Raw genomic sequence first — 20,165 nt, 5'->3', positions numbered from 1 at the left:
TCTTTTTTACACCAGAAGAAAACAATACAAACATTTTTACAGTGAATTTATTCAGTTTAACATCAGGTATTTCTGCTTTGCAGACCTGCAGACAATGACAAAGGGTCAAACAAAACCAGAAATAATTGTTGTTCTAATGTGAGACTTCAGATAAACTGAGGTTGGATGTAAAAATTCTCTTAAATAGTAAAAAAAGAGAAAAAGCTTCAGTCTCTGTTAAGTCTCAACTCTAATCAGTTCTTCATCTCTTAAACAGTCATTTTATGCTCACATCTTTGATTACAGTTTGGTTTTGGGATTAATTCCAGTACATCGTTTTAAAAAAAAGTACATCGTAAATTCTAGTGACGTCATATCCGCCTACCAAGCATTTTTGACAAAATGATTTTTGTTTTTTAGACTTTTTATTATAATATATTTCGTGACTTAAAAAAGTTTTAAATTCTTTTCATAAAAAAATAAATATTCGGATTATTGAAATGTAAAAGGCTTTTCCAGAATGAAGTCATCAGCGTGACCCGGAAGTAAACAGCAGCGCGCGGCGCTAGCAGCTTGTAGCTAGCTTGTGTTCAGAGACCGGCGGCGGTTTTGTCCGGACGTTCGTGACGTTTTTGGACCGAAAGGAGGATACGAACTGTCAGCTTTGAGTGAAAAAGCAGCGTAAAGGAGGTGTTTGTGGGAGTTGGAGCTGAAGATCGGAGCAGGAACCATGTCTTCCCTTCAGTCTCTGAGACAGTTGATCAGCGAGCGACTAGCTGCTGCTGCTGAAGAAATCTGCAGACTCTGTGAAGGAACCATCGTCCAGTACGAGGAGGAGCTCTGTCGTCAGCGCAGACTGCTGGATGTCATCTGGAAACCACAGCTGCAGCTCCACCACATAGGTATGTCACCTTCAGCAAACAGAGAAGAACACAAGTGAACAACACACGCACGCGACAATATGACATTCGGCCAAAATGTGCAAGAAATGTAAGCAAATCAGAGTCATTTAGCATAAATCTTCTTTAACTTCAGGACAATATCAGAATAGATGGATCACTGTTTCAGTGGAATTATGCAGCAAAAACTACAGAGTAGTTGACAGCATGATAGCATCAGATAAGATAATTGTAGGCAGATGTTGGACAGAACAACGTCCTGCTGATGATTCAGATAAGAAAAGAAATCCCTGATTAAATTGAGAGACGACTTAAAGCTTAACCTGTTGTCGCTTTCTATGGAAGCGATTCTGTAGCATAATTAAAAATAAAAGTCAAAATCATAAATGCTTTTTCATTTTCAAAATGAAGCTGCATTCTTTGACTCATAATTAAAATGAAAAAACAATCCACCAAAATGCTTTTTCATTTTCTCCTCCAACATTGATTATTCTGTAACTGAATGAAAATGATAAATAGTATTTGACATCTCTCAGCGTCTGCCCTAAAGACCTCCGTCTGCAACATGTGGGCTTATTTTACCGTGTCTGAGACCAACGACTCACTCGCTGTTTGCATAATGTCTTTGACAGAAGTGTCACAAAGAGGGTCAAAGGTCAAGCTTTAACACCACAATCTCACAAGCTAGTTGAAAATTCACCACCACGATGTGTGGAAAGAATATGAAGCTGCTGTCATTGCTGGTGCTTACCGCAGTTTTAGGGGCCACCAGAAAAAATTACAAGATTTAAAGTTGTAGATTTACAAGAAAAACAACTCCTTAACTTTAAAGTGGAGGTGAACATACAGAGCAGCAAGTGAACGCCACGCAGCAGCAGAGCAGACCCACTAAACTTACAGGTGAGTTGAATGTTTATTGATAATGTTTCAAATGCTTGGAAGCTCCTTTGTTTAGGATTTCTTAATGTTTTAAGGATCTCTTCAGCCGTTGATGAAGCCGTTGGTGTCCCTGCAGATGTCCACTTCAATCCTTTCTTCCTCCACCAAAGACCTGGGGCCTCATTTATAAATGTTGCGTATGCACCAGGGCTCCAGACTGCGACCATTTGGTCGCAAAATGCAAACTAAATTTGCGACCGAAATTTTAGAGTGTGCGACTGAATTTTACATCCAGTCGTACATGTGCGACCAGTAAATTTGCCTCCCCCACCCTCCGTATTTTTTATACATTAAACGAGGAAGGGGCACGTCAATGATCAATGAAATAATCAATGAGACGCGAGCGCACACACACACAGGCAGACACACACACTCGCGCACATACTCATGAAACGCGAGCACACTCTCGCGTGATGCCCATCTGTGAGGCGGCCACTGCGTGTGAGAAGAATAAGTTTCTGTAAGTGGCTAAAATATGTGGAGGGGGCGGGGCCTAGAGATATTCGCGCACGCGTAAACATCTGTGGGAAGGAAACGGAGACAAATATCATCACAACCTGATATGTGCGTCTGAGCTATGAGCAAGTGAACTATTGATTCGTTCTTCCGGCCTGCGGCTAGTGACAGTGTACCAGTGCCAGAACTACTGCAGGGGTCTCAAACTCGCGGCCCGTGGGCTATTTGCGGTCTCCAAGATGATATTTTGCGGCCCCCGCCTTAATATGCAAGTTCAATCTTAATGCGTCTCGCCAGTTTTAATGAATGACACTCTTTCATTGTCGTGCGCGAAGCTGACCAACCAATCACAGTGGGGTAAATGACTCTTGGGGGCGTGACAATGACCGGGCTTGAAAGCAGGACACCTGACAGCCCCCTCCCTCGCCGGACCACATTAAGGAGTTCCTTACTTTCCTTTCTAGAACGTATTTATTCGCCCGTAATTTTCTACATACATGCAGTCCGTGCTGAACTTTTCTCTGGGCCGCACAGAACCGGAGGAAGGTTAAGTTTTGGTTACGGTCAGGCACACGGCGGCAACCCCGACCAAACGGTTTATGCACGGCTGTTAGGGCAGCTCACCGCTCCCGTGGGAGTCGGGTCAGCTGAGGAGAATAAATGTCCCTCACGTACATGCGTGACAGCTAACGGGGCTTGAACTTTAAAAATGTGTGAGTGACAAGATTAGCCTTAGACGCACTGAAAACACGTGTGGAAAATGCAACAATAGACGTTTTTGAGATGAACCATCGCCCGCCTGGATCGTTGGGGAGACGGGGGTGGGTGGGGTGGGGGGTGGGGGGTGAAGGCGAATCTGCAGCAAGACTGAACGACAACAGGAAATTGGAGTTGTTCTTAACATTCAATTTAGTTTTAATATGCCTGTTCACCTCAGTATGATCTGTTATTATATATTTTATACTTATTTGAATGTTTTGTAATGGATGTAGCCTTTTTTTAATCAATTGGTATTTTAAATTATTTTGATTGATCACTGTACTACAAAACCCATCAGGACACATGTCCCATAATGCATTGTTTTGCAGTATGTAGGGCAGCTTTCAGTCAGTTCAGTACTAAATTTCCAGCTGTGTCCGGGTAGGTTTGCCCCTTGCTCCCACCCCTTTTCTCGTGATATTTTTGTGATGATTGACAGGTGATGTTGGAGCAAAAACAAAAATATACGTCTCACTCCAGGTGATATGTGCAGCGTTGCGTCCACCTGGGTGATCTCAATCACGCTTATTGTGCATCTTGGCTGTACATATTTGGTGTCACCAACATACATTTCCATCTTTTTTTTTTTTACTATTTGTTCTGTCATGACAGCGATGCTGCTGTCAGTTTACATTCTTGTTCCATCTTCAAAAGTGCAGAATAAAATGTGACACTGAATTAGAAACAGCACATTGTAATTTCTGCATCTATTATTAAAGTATTTATTAATAATACAGTGGAAATTAGTAGATTTGGTTAGCATGTTGATTTACGGTATGCGCCCCTACATTTTTTGGTTGTGCCCCTAAAATTTTCAGTTAGGGGCCACAGTGCTCCTAGTGAAAAAAGTTAGTCTGGAGCCCTGCGCAAAAAAGAAGGCGTACTCCATTCTCTACGCAATAGTTGATATTTATAAAAAGCAAACTTGACGGGAAAATGTGCGGTCCTTCATCAAGCTCTGACCCAGGCGTACGCACAAAAATGTGAAATGAGAAACGGCGACACCGTCGGCAGATGGAAGAAACACGTGAAAGTGAAAATGACAATACTGCCTCTCATTAATAAAATTAATACTTCACAAAGCAAGTCTTACAATTAACAGCTACACCAACACCCGTTTGATCGATCAGCAGTGAAACATAAAAAAATCAAACGAAAATTACAACAGAAATTCAAATGAAGACGTTTGTAAAAAGAAAAGTGAAATATGTTCTGCAATATTGGCATGTTGTGCAATTCATCCTCATAAATAATATAGTTAACAGAACGAAATAATGTACAAAACTGATATTCTCATCAATGTGTCCGTCTGGCGGAGCAGATATAGTCAAAGTCAGCTTTATTGTCAAATATGCTGCATCCGTAAGACATACAGCACAGATGAAATTGCTTTCCTCTCACCCCACAGTGCAAGCAGCATATAAAATGATAAATAAAGGACTTAAAAAATACATTCTTTTAAAAACAATAAATCCTTGAAACCCAAAAAGATAAAGCCAAAAGAAAAGCCAAAAAACATTGAAGGTAGGGGAGAGAGGAGCCGCTGCGTGTGCACGCGCCTCCAGATGCGTGCGAATCAGACAGACAGACGGACAGATGTATTAATTGTCCACTGGGGAAAGTTGTTTTCATAGTAAAACATTCCTTCATAAGCTATGGAATTATGGTATTCATGCATATGCCTTTAGTTTGTTTTATTTTTGATAAAACCATGTATGGCGTATGTCTCAACCATTCAGAAAGCAACAAGAAATTACATTTGCTGATCAATTTCCCATTTCCACGTGGATTATTACCGACATTTGTAGCTTGTCATCAATGAAATGGAGGGAAATAAAATGCCCCATCACAATGCGTAATGACGCACAATGGCTGATCTGGCGCTCTTAATAGAAGATGTGGCAAATGGAAGAATTCGGAGTAAACGCATCTTTAGACAGCAAGAAGACTTGCTGGCAAACGAGGACGAGTGGCTGATGAGCCGGTTCTGACTTCCTCCAGCCGTCCTGTTGGAGCTCTGCAGGCTTTTGGGCCCAGCGTTACAGAGGAGCACTCGGAGGAACCAAACGTGTCACCCGGTGCATCTGGTGCTCCGGTCCCCCCCCCCCCGATGGAGCGCTGTGGCCTCACAACCTCGGACCGGCCACGGTCCAAGGTTGTGAGGCTACAGCCTTTACGCCGTTTACGGCGGCTGCCTCCGTTTGCCACTCTCAAGTTCTTTTTTTGGCATTAGTAATGCCCACACTGTGCCCTCCAAACAACATTTTTCTCCTCTTTTCCACCTCGCCAACGATAACTTCTACTTCACATTGAGTGAAGTTACGTTTTTTTGATTTCCTCTCTGTGTTTGCCATGGTTTCCCAATCAATGAATATTCATTTGTGGGCGTTTCACGGACTATTTATGGGCAACTATGGGCGTGTCATGAAGCCGCTAAAGCTGCGCTGCAAATAGAATTGGTTGTGATTTACTAAGGGAAAGATGCGTAGGATGTGCGTGCGCACGGTTTTATAAATCTGAATATTTCTGTGCATACGCACGTCCTATGTTTCATCCGTACGCCACTTCTGACGCAAATCCTACGCAAAGTTTTATAAATGAGGCCCCAGGCCACCAAACAGATGAGTTAGCTCTCTCTCTGCATTTTGTGAGCCCTTGGTGTCCTGCATGAATTTTCTTCAGGATCTCTCCCCTTTCAGACTTAGGGATGACAATTCTACAGCCACGGATGAGAAGGCTGTTGGTCTCTGCCAGCTCATTTTTAACTTTCATGTAAGCTTGGACGTGTATTGGAACCTTTTCTTTGTATTCTGGCCAGCTTTTTCTTACCAGCTCGATGACGGTTTGTAGTTCACTGTCTTTGGCTGTGGCTGCTCTGATGCCATTTATACGACTCTGAGAGGCAGGAATGCTTTGAACTACCGTGGCTACATAACATTCAACCTCGCTGTGCATATCTGTGGGCTCTCTGGTACGAGCCTGAGGACAACGTGACAGGGTGTCTGCAACGACGAGGGTCTTGCCTGGTACGTAGACAGCCTCTGGGTTGTACCTCATGAGCCGCATGAGAAGGCGTTGACATCTCAGAGGAACGTCATCTAAGCTACGGCTGTTGACCAGGGGCACTAAGGGTCTGTGATCGTCTCCAGCCTGAATCGATCCAAACCGCGCAAATACTTATCAAACTTCTCACAGGCCCACACGCTGGCTAGACATTCCTTCTCGATTTGAGCATATCTAGTCTCAGCCTCTGATAGGCGACGGGAGCAGTAGGCAACTGGCCTCCACTCCTCTCCATGAAGCTGGAGTAGTACAGCGCCTAGCCCATAGCCTCTGGCGTCTGCGGAAACCGCCGTCTGCTTTGTTACATCATAGAAGGTGAGAACCGGGGCTGTTGTTAACATGACCTTGATGTTTTTGAATGTTGTCTGTTGGGAAGGACCCCAGGTCCATGCATTCTTCGTTCTAAGGAGATCGAAAAGGGGTTGTCCGACCGTTGCTAGTGAAGGGATGTACTTGCCCAAGTAATTAACCATGCCTAACACCTGTTTTAGTTCCTCAATGTTTTGAGGTGGGGTTAGCTGGTTAATTGCCTCCACTTTCTCAGGGTCTGGCCTTACTCCTGACTTATCGATCAGGTGGCCCAGAAACTTTAACTGGCTCTGCCTCAAGGAGCATTTCTCTTTATTTAGTTTAAGGCCTGCTGAATCGATTCGACGTAGGACCTTTTCCAAACGTGGTGGCTCCATGCACCAAGATGTCATCCATAAAGACTTCGACACCCTCCAAACCGTCCAGAGTTTCCAGCATTTTACGTTGGAAAATTTCTGGCGCACTGGTGATGCCAAATGGCAGCCTTATGAAGCAGTACCTGCCAAATGGTGTTATAAAGGTTGTCAACTCGCAGCTATCTGGGTGCAGGGGAATCTGCCAGAACCCGCTTGCAGCATCTAGAGATGAAAACACAGTGGCACCACTCAACTTAGACGTTATTTCATCTTATGTTGGAAGGATGTACCGCTCTCTTTTCACGACTTGTTGAGTTTTGTTAGATCAACACAGATCCTGGCTTTGCCTGTATGTTTCTTTAAGACTGGCACCATTGGAGCGCACCATTCTGTCGGTTTTATTACGCGTTTAATAATGTCATTTTGCTCCATCCTTACCAGCTCCTCTTTTACTTTCTGTAGCATGGGGAATGGTACACGCCTTGCTGTGTGAACTGCGTGTGGCACAGCACCTTCTTTTAATTCAATTTTAACTGGAGCCGTTTTTAAAATACCGTGTTCCCCAAAGGGCTGACTGCCAGCAGTTTGTTCATTTGTATAGTTTGCGATCTCATCTATTCTTTTCACGAGGTTCATTTCTACAGACAGAGAAAGCTGAGCAGATTGTTGACTCTATGCCCATGCACTACATATATTTTTGAGGTGTAGCTCTTGTTTTTGTAGCTTACAGGGCTCCAGACTGCGACCATTTGCTCGCATTTTGCGACCAAAATTTGAGAGTGTGCGACTGAATTTTACATCCAGTTGCACATGTGCTACCAGTAAATTTGCCTCCCCCACCCTCCGTATTTTTTTATTCATTAAACGTGGAAGCGGCCCGTCAATGATCAATGAAATGAGCAATGAAATCATCAATGAGACGCGAGCGCACACGCACACAGACAGACACACACACTCGTGAGACTGGAGCACACCCGAGCGCACACTCGCATGTCATTGAGTGATGCCTGAGGCGGCCAATGCGTGTGAGAAGAATAGGGAAAGTCACTGCAAGTGGCTAAAATATGTGGAGGGGGCGGGGCCTAGAGATAATCGAGTGCGCGTAAACGTCTGTGGGAAGGAAACGGAGACAAATCATCACAACCTGAAATGTGCGTCTGAGCTGTGAACAGCTAGCGAACTATTGATTCGTTCTTGCAGCTAGTGTACCAGTGCCAGAGTGTACAGCAGGGGTCTCAAACTCGCGAAGCAAACCACTGCTCTCATGCACAGCTGTCACGGCATGACTCTGCTCCCGCGGGAGATGGTCAGCTGAGGAGCATAAATGTCCCACACCTACATGCGTGACAGCCAACGGGGCTCTGACATTAAACAGGTGTGAGCAACAACACGATTTAGTCTTAGACGCACTTAAAACACGTGTGGAAAATGCAACGAAAGACGAACCAGCGCCAGGGGGGGGGGGCATGAAGGCGAAGCTGCAACAGGAAGTTGGAGTTGTCCTTAACATTCAATTTAATAATTATGCCTCTCCCCCTAAGTATGATCTGTGATATTACATCTTTTATAATTATTTCAATGTTTTGTGATGTATGTAGCCTTTTTTTAATCAGTTGGTATTTTAAATTATTTTAATTGATCAGTGAACTACAAAAAACCCATCAGGACGCATGTCCCATAATGCATTGTTTTGTAGTCTGTAGGGCAGCTTTCAGTCAGTGCAGTACTAAATTTCCAGCTGCGTTCGCTCAGGTTGGGGTCTTGCTTCCGCCCCTTTCTGGTGATATTTTGGTTTTGATTGACAGGTGATGTTAGAGCAAAAACAAAAATATACGTCTCACACCAGGTGATCTGTGCAGCGTTATGTCCATCTGGGTGATCTCAAATTATTGTGCATCTTGGCTGCACCTATTTGGTGTCACCAAGATGAATGTCCATCCCCTAATGTTTACATACATTTAAGTATTGTTTGAAACTGTGAAATGACCGAAAGGTTACTACAGTAATCACTTTGTTACTAAAAACTTTTTTTTATTCTAAATCTATGGTATTTTGTTTGCTATTTGTACTGTCATGACAGCGATGCTGCTGTCAGTTTACCTTCTTGTTGCATCTTCAAAAGTGCAGAATAAAATCTGACACTGAATTTGAAAAAGCAGATTGTAATTTTTGCATCTATAATTAAAGTATTTATTTACTTTATTTATTTTATTTAGTGTATTTATAATACAGTGGAAATTAGAAGATTTGGTTAGCATGTTGATTTACGGTATGCGCCCCTAAATTTTCTGGTTGTGCCCCTAAAATTTTCATTTAGGGGCCACAGTGCTCCTAGTGAAAAAAGTTAGTCTGGAGCCCTGGCTTACTGCAGCATCAAAGCAACCAAGGCAGGACAGTTCTCCTCCGGGACTGTCCAGTGGGAGGTCAGGTGGATGTAACACCTTTCCTGTGTCGAGGGCTTGAAATGTGTCCTCGTTCATAATATTGACATCAGCCCCTGTGTCAATCTTAAATTGGACAGGAACAGATTCAACTTGGAGCAACACCATCCATGCTTCAGACTTTTTTCCTTTTGCATCGCATATGGAGCCGAGAAAGTAGGAGGTCTGCTCCCCTTCCTGTGCTTCAGTGACCTCATTCACTGACCTGCTGCTGCGACATGCTCTGGCCCAATGCCCCATCTTGTGGCAGTTATGGCACTTGGCTTTTGAAGCTGGACATTTCTCCTCCCCTCTGTGTGGCAACCTTCCACATCTTCCGCATTTCTTCACAGGTTCCCCCCATTCACTGTGTGCGTTTGACTTGCCTAGTTTATGCTGTTGTCTCCAGTTTGTGTTTTTGTGCCGCACCTCTTGAACCGCCGCCGTGTCCCCTTGCAGACTCACTTGTGCTGCGACCTCTTCTGCTTGCCGTACAGTCTGAACTGTGAGTGCCAAAGTTAAATCCGACATCAACTGTAGCCTGCGTGAGAGCTCTTTATCCTGGATCCCCACCACGATCCGGTCACGGATGTGCTCCTCTCTGGCCGCTCCGAAGTCACAGTGCTCTGACAGTTCATAGAGTGCTCGGATAAAACTCTCTGCTTTCTCCCCTGTCCGCTGCACGCGCTGGTGAAAACACGCTCTTTCGTGGATCACATTCCTCCGCGGGAAAAAATAGTCGTCGAACTTTGCTAGGACAACCTCGATTTTGTCTCTGTCCTCTCCTCGTTAAATGTAAAAGACTTAAAAATATTCTCCGCTTCAGCGCCCATTGCGTAGATGAGGCAGCTCACCTGCACCGTCCTTTCATCCTTATTGAGTTTCGTGGCGATTCTGTATCGCTTGAAGCGCTGTCTCCAGTTCGGCCTTTCAGTCGGCTTATCAAAGGGAAAGTTGGCGGGCGGATAAAATTTAGCCATTTCGCTCAGTTCTTTGTTTTCTTACTCCGTATTCGACGTTGGTTCTGTCCAGGTCACTTCTGACACCATGTGGAATGACGAGTGGCAATAGTTCGGTGGTTAACAGCAGACACTTTATTAACGCTTCAGGCACGCACATTAAACTCTCTAGTCGTAGACCGCACTGTCGTAAATCGCACTGTCGCACAGTGTCGTGCTCAAACAATTCTGAGCTGCATCATTCATTACATGACAAAATGTGCAGAAATGAAAAGACACACAAGAGTCTGCATGAATTTTCAAACCTTTTCCAAAAGGGGAGAGGTGGAAAAACACGACCTGTTAGGCTCTGTGTCTGTCCTCTTTCTCTGTCCTCAAGGCTAAAGGGCTTTTTTATTATCCAGTAAGGGAAGATGTAAACATACTAGATACATCATTAGAATGGTGTGTTTTTGTCTAGTCTGCATTGCAGGTGTTGTGTCTCCATAAACACTCCAGTACAGAAAGAAAACAGAGACCAAAGTCCAAAACAGGCCTACTGGTGACCTTGGTACCTATTATCTGTTACTGAAGGCAGGAATCAAGCAGAATTCTGCAATGCAAAATACATGAATATATAGAATCCATTAAATGCAGAATAACAAGAACATAGAAAATATAATAGAACCCCTGTCATGCATAATGAAAAGATAATAGAAAATATTATGGAACCCCTGTTCACCTCAACACCACCTCTGCATATATATTTATTTCCATTAATCTCTTCTGGTCCTCCAGACTCCTTAGACATTTTCTCCAATGATCACAGAGTTTATTGATGCTTGAAAAAAACCCAAAGTCCTGGAAACGTATAAAATTCTCTTTGTTGTGTTTGTGTCTCTGCAGTTCTCCCCCAGCATTGGATGACTGAAGAGGAAGATCTCTGCAACCAGCAGAGGAACTTCAGAGTGGAACAGGAGGAACCAGAACCTCCACAGATTCAAGAGGAACTGGAGAAACCAGAACCTCCACAGATTCAAGAGGAACCAGGGGAACTCTGTATCAGTCAGGATGAAGATCAGCTTGATCTGAAGCAGGAGACTGATACCTTGATGGAGATTCCTACTTATGAGGAAGATGAGAACAGTGAAGAAGATCTAAACAATCAGCATAGCTTTAATGTAACTGATAGTCAGGATGAAAAAGGAAACCAACATGAAGAATCAACATCAACTACAGATGAAGAGACAGAATCATCATCAACTACTGATGAAGAGACAGAATCAACATCAACTACAGATGAAGTGACAGACCCACAGAACAGAGATCAGAGGAAGAGGAGGGACAGAAGTCATGTCCAAAGTGTGGACAGCTCTCACATGTCAGCAGGTCAGTGTGACTCTGATCTTCATCTCCACACTATCGGTATGTTCCCTTCAACAACGGTTCTATCTTGAGCTTCAAGCTCTCCAAACATGCAGTCCATCAACAGCGTGTCCTGGAAGAGTCTCTTCTGTCCCTTCCAGTAGAAAAGACAGAAGACATTGTTGGTCAGTGCAGCCCACAACATTCTTCAAATCAGATGATCTTAGTTAGTCCCTCCAGCTAACGACAAACAGGAAACCTTAACAGATCAAAGAGAAAATTGTTAGCAGATAAAAAAGTCCAATCTGTTTTGTCGTCTGTGGTTCTAAGTTTGTAGTTCAGTTCTTTTCAGCAGATTTCTCTGTCAAACCCAAAATCCATCTAAACCTCTTTGATGTCTCCATGTCTCCAATTCCAGACATTCAGACAGATTCTATTTCCAAAACTACATTTCAAGCTAAAACCCAAAGACAGGGTCCTGCTCATGGATCTGCAGACAGAAAAGATTCCAACCTGAACACATCAGTGAAAAACTGCTTAGTGTCTGAATTGTTCTCCATCTTTTCTGGACTGATTCTTCCTCCATGCAGCTTCATCTTCATCAAACTGCTCCTCATTGGTGGGTGGAAACACAACAGGGAGGTTTTTCTGTGTCCAGTTCAGCTCCATGAATGTTCAGGCTGTTTAATGTCAGTGATTTCAGTTTAGAAAAACTGCATCTCTGCTGAGATTTGCTTCACTTCCAGAAGAACCTCAGCAGCATCAGGATCATTTTGTTGATGGTTTGTCTGTGGAATGACATTTCATACTCATAGCTTCAGTGGAGATCAAGAGTCTGGAACCTTTAACACTAAAAGAACCATTTGATCCAGTTTCTTCCAGACCAAAACCCAACAAGAGTCACAAAGTTCCACTTCACTGTTTAACAAAATACTTTTTATTTCTGTTTTTCTGACTGTTAAGACCATCATTTATCAAATGTAGCTTTCAAAAATGTAAAAATAAGGAATTATGACAGTTTTATTAGAACTGTCATGAGATGAAATCTTTGTGTGATTAATCAATCAATCATCACCTGTTATTAAGTAATTTAATGAATCTATTTTTAATCTAACCTAATAATTGCTGAAAAAAAGCCTGATTTTGAGGTATATTTATTGAAATCTGTGACATTTTGGTGAAGGAAAAGATCAAGTTACAACTAAAGCAGCTTTTTAAAATTGTTCTTATCGTATCAGACTCCCAACCTCTACATTTATTATTTTTTTTAACCTCTAAAAACTGTTGCCGGTGAGATGACAGGCGCAGAGATGAGGGCCCATCTGTGGATGAAACGTGAGCGAGTGCACACGAGTGTTGCACATGTTTATGACTGCACAGCTGTTTCTTTGGTCATGTCAGTCATTTAGCATCTAATGAATGAAATGATTGAGATTTCACTCCGGTGTTTTCGGTTCATTGACGTGTCTTGCAGTTGAGAAAATGGATTCAGGTCTTTCTATTTCATTCCAGAAACCAAGCAAATGAGCTATTTATCTGAGGGCTACATGCAATGTATCCCATCATGCATCACACTTGTCCCATAATGCAAGTCAGGTCCATAAATATTGGGACAGAGACTTCACTGCGCAAAAGCCCCCAGAACCAGGAGATATATTTGTCTGGATATCCTCAGAAATACCCCATACCTTGTGATATCTACGGTGGATACTCTCCGGACATGACTGTTTCTAAGTTCATGTCTATGTTCATATGCTCCATATCAACTCCGAGTATGGGACACTTTTCTTCTGATAGAATCTGGAGATGAGATTCTCTCCAGATATTCTCTCCAGATATGATATGCACTAGTGATATGCAAGGTCAGGATATTTCCAGATTCTATCCATGTCAAATCTGTTGATATCTGATGTTTGTATATCAGTCATATCTGATGTTAGGATTTGGAACATATGGCCAGCAGACATATCTGAAGAACAAACACCAGTGATATCCGAGGTCAGGATATTTCAAGATACCAGTCATCTCAAAAATATATATAAAAATTAAAGGTGACAGAAAACCGGTATTACTCAAAAATATTTTATTACAAAATAAATAAATAAGTCAAAAACCACAGACAAACATGTATCCTTTTTTTTTCTTCTGCCAGATAGCAGCTCTTGACTGGTGGTAGGTTTCTTTCAGTAAAGCCAGCTGAGTGTCTAATGCGTAATTTTGGCTCAATTCCACTCTTCCGGTTTTCATCCCAGGCTTTTTGGCATTTCAGCATCACCGTGGTTAGCCTAGTGGAGCGCCACTTTGGCGAGGCTTGATAATAAGATGGTTTGTCCTCGTCACTTTCCTCGTCGCTGACATAGTTTGCATTGGCTCCTTTTATATATGACAGATCCTGTAGATTGAGAATCTTCTCATAAATTTTGAGCCTCTTTTTGAAGAGCTGTGGACCAACAGGAAAGGAAAATGTTATTTTAATTAGAGGAATATTCAAAATGTGCCATGCAGTGTCACAGTGGCTTATCTTAATTATCCATTGTCAATGCTACATCGTTATTGTAACTTAGTGTTTGATCTTAAGACATGGAAACACTAAATGAGCTGTCCATCACACTAATACAATTGCCATCCTATCCCAAAAATCCCTGAAAAGAAAGTAACTCTGAATACTTGACATTGAGTCTCTCACATTATCTCTAACTTATGGCGAGTTTTGTAAATCCAACTTCATGTTGGTGCTTACTTCTAACTTGGTGGAAACTCCAATTTGGTTCCACATCTTTCACTGCTGCCGTCATCTCCTCATTGTGTGGTGTTCTGAAGCTAAAAAAAAAAAAGACAATATTTTATAACTGACTGGAGTTCTTGTCAAGTTTCCTAAAACAACAGTGAGAAACAAACATACTTGTCATCTGCCCGGACCTTCCACTGGAGCTGCTCTCTGAGGTTCTTGTGTATGTGATGGACAAGAATCTGAAAGAAAGAAGAAGTCTGTTAGGTTACAGTAACATTGCTGTTCTGGCCAATGTTCTAGAATACAGGCTCCGGCCCAACACAAAACCCCCAGCGGCCGAGTGGCAAACTCAAGAACGCACGTAGCTTATAATGGAAATGAATAAAATGGAAATTAATAATCAGCACACAGTATTTTTTATTAAACACATAAACAAAGAACAACTAACTAACTAAATAGTTGTTGTAGAGTGAATATGTGTATGTGCTGAAACCCTGGTGTGTCAGCAGGGGGGTGTATAAGAAGGAGGGAGCGCGTGCAGCGAAAGAGTGTTGGGGGTGCGGTTCATGTTATGGATGGAGTGAAGGAGAACAGTAATAATAGAACGTTTACCCCAGAAGAAGGCTGATTGGTTCTTTATTAACCCACGCTAAGGGTCAGAACGGGGAAGTGAACCCCAAAGGAAGATCCGCCAACGTTTTCCGACGACTGTCAGAAAGAGAAAAGTCATCGCAGGAAAGGTTCAACATAGGCTAAACATGAACAACCTTTTTTAAAGTGCAAAAAAAGTGAACACGTGTTTGTCTGTTTGGCTGCTTTAGTGACTCGTGCTGCTGCTTTTATTTGTCCGTCTTCGTGTTGCGTGACCGGAACACCACACGTTTACCTTGTCAGCTTTCAGTGAGGATCTTAACGGGGGACGATGTTTCCTGCCGCACTGAATTCCTGCTCCCATGGAGATACACAGGCCCACGGCGGTCGCTGCAGCGGGGGAATCGGGAGGGAGTGACGCCGCGGCCGCCCCCAACACCTAAAAGAAACCTAATTGACATGGTGCACAGGGTGTCCAACATTAGTCCATAACCGCACGAGAATACGCAATAATTAGCAAAGAGGAATATGTTTTAGTTCAAATCACCATATGCAGTCCTGTAACTTCAAATAAATAAATCAAAGTGTGGGTCAGCGGTGATGACGTCCCGTGGGTGATGATGCGGTTTTACGGTCTGACACCGAATCCCAGGAGAAGCTACTAGGCTGCGCGGATGATCCATGATCCATACGGATCACAGGCCCCGGTTCTACGTGTGCAGCGGACCCCCCCCCCCCCCCCCCCCCCCTCCACACACTTCATTGAATCTGTACGGTCACGTCCTCTGCTGTTTACCCCGTTAAAGTCGCTGCTCGACGTGATGACGTTTCTGGGTTACTTGAAGTTTTATACAAAAGCGAAGTTTTTCAGCACAAAATAGTTATACACACTGAAGATACGTACAGAAACTTCGAGGGGGGGGGGGGGGTCGTATCCGGTTTCCTTGTAGCTTCTTCTTGGTTTTTCCCACGTCGTCCAGCCTCTGTGATTCTGTTTATATTGCTTCAGATGAATGCTCCTTTCCTGAAAAAAGGGAAGGATGTGGGTTATTTTTGCTATTTAAAATGGCCCCCGGAATTGCTTAAATATAACCCCGTAGCATCCAAGCCCCGAATATAAACATGCCCATTAGATCAAAAGTTTTACCTGGGGCCTGTTGCACAAAAGTAGGATAAGGGATTAAGCCAGGATATCTTGGTGATCCTGGCTCAATTGATCCCCAATCCGGTTGCACTAAAGCTGGATAGGGGGCAGGAGGATATGTTATGGTATAAGTTACCATGGAGATTTATTCTGTGGAGCTAGCCTGCTCCAGGCCAGGCTAAATTCCAGGATCTATTTAATCTCATCCCTAATGTCAGTCAGCAGTCGCCACAAATGGAAACCAATAGATATTTCACTGCTCACTATACATTGTTATCACATATAACTAGACCCACTGTCATTATTTAAACGTTTGTGATCATTAATTTCAATAATTTTGGATAAATAATGAGTTTTAGATGATGTTGCTATCATTAGATAATTTACAGTTTCCCATAGACTATAAGGCTATATGTAAAATGATAGAACATTAGGGTCACAGAGGGAAAAAAAGACAAGTCATAATATTGTAACCAGTTGTTTTAAAGGGGGACAGTTGTTAAAATGACAGATGTGGGGCATTTGGTGAAATTGTCCTTCAGTATGGTTTCATAAACGAAGACATGCTGATGTGCCAGAATATGAAGTATCACATTGTCATAACTATCAAAACTGTAAAAAGAATATGTTGCTTTTCTGCAGAAAGAACCAGCCTCTTAAATTTATGACTTTATCCTTTTTCCTCAGTGGGGCCCTAGTACTCTGTCATATAAAATAATACACATTCAATATGAATATAGAAACACAATGTGTAACATTATGTTCCTTTATTAAATAAGGACAAAACAAAGCAGGTAAACTACACTCAAGAAACGTTCACTTTGAATAAACATAAAAAAAAATATGGAAATGATTTCCACATGATTAGATAGCGTTACTTGAACAAAAATGAATCATATTGATCCAACTTAATGTACTTAGGTTCAAACTAATAAATTTAAGTTGATTCAATCTAAATACTGCAGTTGGACCCAACTTTAAATTAATATTGTTGCTCACTCTCAAAAGAAAGAAGTTGATCTAACTTAATTGAATCCCTTCAATTGGTCACACCTCATTAAATTAAGTTTATTCAACTTAAATTTGTATGACTACCCAACACAGTTTATGTTGATATAACTACATATACATCTGACATTGATAATGTTTTCCAAAGTTACAACCAATGGGTCTTTTAATTTTCACAGCTAAGACATGAATTATGCAGCAAAGTCCCACATCACAAGACAGGAGCTCAAATAATGTGAATTCTGTCTTAAGTTTTGTAACATTAACACTTTGCCGCACAAAGGGGTTGGTCATCATCCTCTCCCCCACTCTTAACTCGTGGTGCAGAAAAATAAATAAACATAACAGCTTAAATCACTAGTTAAAACAGAATAAAACAGCTAGACAATAAAACCCATGGACAAAAACTCACACTTAGACCCTAATCTGCCCAGATAGACAAAGAAAATGGTATCCCACAATTCCTTGCGATTACTAATGTATCTAATTAAATGGTATCATGTTGGATCAACATGATTGAAATTAGTAACTTTTAAATGGATTATTTTGATGTACGATCGACATGATTATTCACGTATGATTTACAAACATAACATTTTCTGGTTGAAATGACAAGTTACATTTTCTTAAAATTAATTGGCTGGTAATTATGGCCCGCAGCAGCAGTCACTGACTACAATGACCATATTGTTTTCGCAGTTGGAACGACTTCGCCGCCTTTCAGCGAGAATGTCACCCCCGCCGCATGCTCGAAAAGTCACCAAAACGTGCACACACCTGGGATAAATTGTAAATGAATTTTCCACAAAGTCAACGTCACCCCCCCGAAGACGATGACATCACGGCCAGCGATCCCGTCAAAAAAATGAATGGGCCGAAAATCGCGTATGGGGCCGAACAAAATGTACTTCAAAATACAGTCACGAAACCAAAACACACTTGTCGGGGATATCCCAAAGATGTTTTGAAATCATTATGGGACGGCCACACGATCTACGGCTTGGCGGCCATTCTGTGGCGAACTCAGATAAATGGCAATTTTCGTGTTTTTTGACAATATGGGAAAACGACACGTTCGAGTGATTTTCATGAAATCGCACACACATGCCTAGACCATGATTCTACAATAACCAAAGAAGTTTCGTTGACCTTTGACCTTGGCAAGGAGCGCCCATCTTGAATTTTACAAAAAAAGCACCTTTAGTAACGGATACAACTGAAAACTCGTCCTAGGGATTTTTATCGATCTTCTTGAAACTCGGGCATCAATGGCAAGCTACTGTGGACAAAATGTTGGAATTAGAAATTGTAGAATTTGAACGGCGTGCGCATGGCGAATTCGCAACTGTGATCTGTGGCGGGGTCTATTTGAGTGAACCGTGAGCGCGCACCTATCAAGGATTGGTTTCACCTGACTTAATGAATCCGTGTCTGCTCATCCTGGCTTGGTCTTTGTGCAACCAATTAAGCCTGGGCGCACATGTTTTGGCTTCATTGAGCTCAGTTTAGTCATTTATCCAGGATGTCTTAATTCTACTTTTGTGCAACAGGCCCCTGAACTTATCGGCTCGGCCGGGTCACTGCCGCAGAATCCCGGATCCTCTGAGGTCTGGTTGCTGTGAGGACGCGGTCGGCCCCGCTTACTAGAAGGTGTGCGCGCAACACAGTCCTCCATGGTCCTACGGTCAACTTTTATTCTTTTTTTCCGTCTTCATCTTCGGACCTACCACTGCCATTGTTTTCAAACAGATTACGTCATGGCGGTGCGGAGTGCTGTAACTCAACAGCTGATTGGTCGCGTTGCAGAATGTGACCAATCAAATTTCACTTTACTGGAGTCTGGGTAACACGTCACGGTTGTTCGTTCTCCTCGTGGTATATTGCTGCTTCGAGCATTTTTTTGTTTTGTATGTTGCATTTGTTCAATAAAAAATATATATATATATATATATATATATATATATATATATATATATATATATATATATATATATATATATATATATATATATATATATATATATATATATATATATATATATATATATATATATATATATATATATATATATATATATATATATATATATATATATATATATATATATATATTGCGGCTTCGAAACTACTGAAGACGTTTTGATCCCGGCAGTATTTTGGGAAGAGGCTGGATTGTGACCCAACAATCTATGATAAATAAAAAAATGAAAGAAGTTTCTTTTAAAATCATTCACAAAATTTTCCCCCACTAACCAATTCATGCTAAGATACATAAAAAAATTGATCCTAACTGTCCTTTTTGCAAAGAGCATCCAAAAGCAATTAACCATCTTTTTTGGAATTGTACTGAAATTAGAATTTTTTCTGTTTACAATTTATCAGAAATTATATTCACCCCAACTTCACTCTGAAATTTGAATATATAATTGTTGGCTTGTATAATAAAAACTTTGACTCAAATAAAAACTAATAATTAATCTTATTATTATATTTGGCAAATAGTATATTCATAAATGCTAATTTTATTCATCTTCTACCCCCCCCCCCCCCCTTGTTAATCAAACAAATTGAAATGTATCTCCGCAACATCTCTAAAAGCCTTAAGAAAGCTGTTTGTATGAAAGTTGTGGAAACCTGAATGTTTTTGTGTAAAATGCATGTAAGATGTATGCTCTCCTGGCTGTACTTACATTTTGTACAATAAAGTAAAAAAACTGTCTTCACCCACTCCCTGAAAACATTTAAGCCACTAAACAGAGCAGCAGTTATCATTGATTTCTTACTAAAAATGATCCTAAAGTTTTTTAAAAGGTTTCTTATGTCTTTTAATATGTGATACTGTTTTACAAAACATCACAAAAGACTTTTCTGCCACTTGATACATGCTCAGGGAGAAATTGGCTGTTGAAAATGTCAAAAGTTGTTGTATGCCCGAAGTGCCACTGTATTAATCAAACTTGGGTTGCCTTGTCGATACTTTTCACACCTGTTTTTAAACAATTGTGGGAAAATATAAGTGCAGAGCAAACTCAGCATTACAGATCAGTAATTCATGTGTGTCACAATGTGTAATTCAAATTTGTCACAAACAATATATGTCTGGAAAATATATGTGCTTTTGAAGTATCTTGTGCACATAAATTGCTAGGCATGGCACTTATCAAACAAGTGATACATTTAATATCCAGAGACAATACATGTCCTAATG

At 41.6% G+C, this 20,165-nt stretch overlaps 1 protein-coding gene and 1 long non-coding RNA gene across 3 annotated transcripts in view; both read left to right on the top strand.

Moving 5' to 3' along the window:
- LOC144989386 (uncharacterized) overlaps positions 1-20,165 on the top strand; it is a 167,375-nt gene that overhangs the window by 87,381 nt on the left and 59,829 nt on the right. The window lies entirely within an intron of this gene.
- LOC144989518 (uncharacterized) overlaps positions 463-20,165 on the top strand; it is a 30,202-nt gene continuing 10,499 nt past the window's right edge. The window contains exons 1-2 of the long non-coding RNA XR_013653761.1: positions 463-881; positions 11,025-11,507. This is a non-coding gene — a long non-coding RNA (uncharacterized LOC144989518). The remainder of the gene's footprint in view (positions 882-11,024; positions 11,508-20,165) is intronic.

The sequence above is a fragment of the Oryzias latipes genome, chromosome 2 (assembly GCF_053564925.1).
Source record: "Oryzias latipes strain Hd-rR chromosome 2, Olatipes_Hd-rR_3.1".
Taxonomy (NCBI): Eukaryota; Metazoa; Chordata; class Actinopteri; order Beloniformes; family Adrianichthyidae; genus Oryzias; species Oryzias latipes.
Note: the sequence above shows the minus strand (reverse complement) of the source record. Positions and strands in the feature narration are given on the sequence as shown.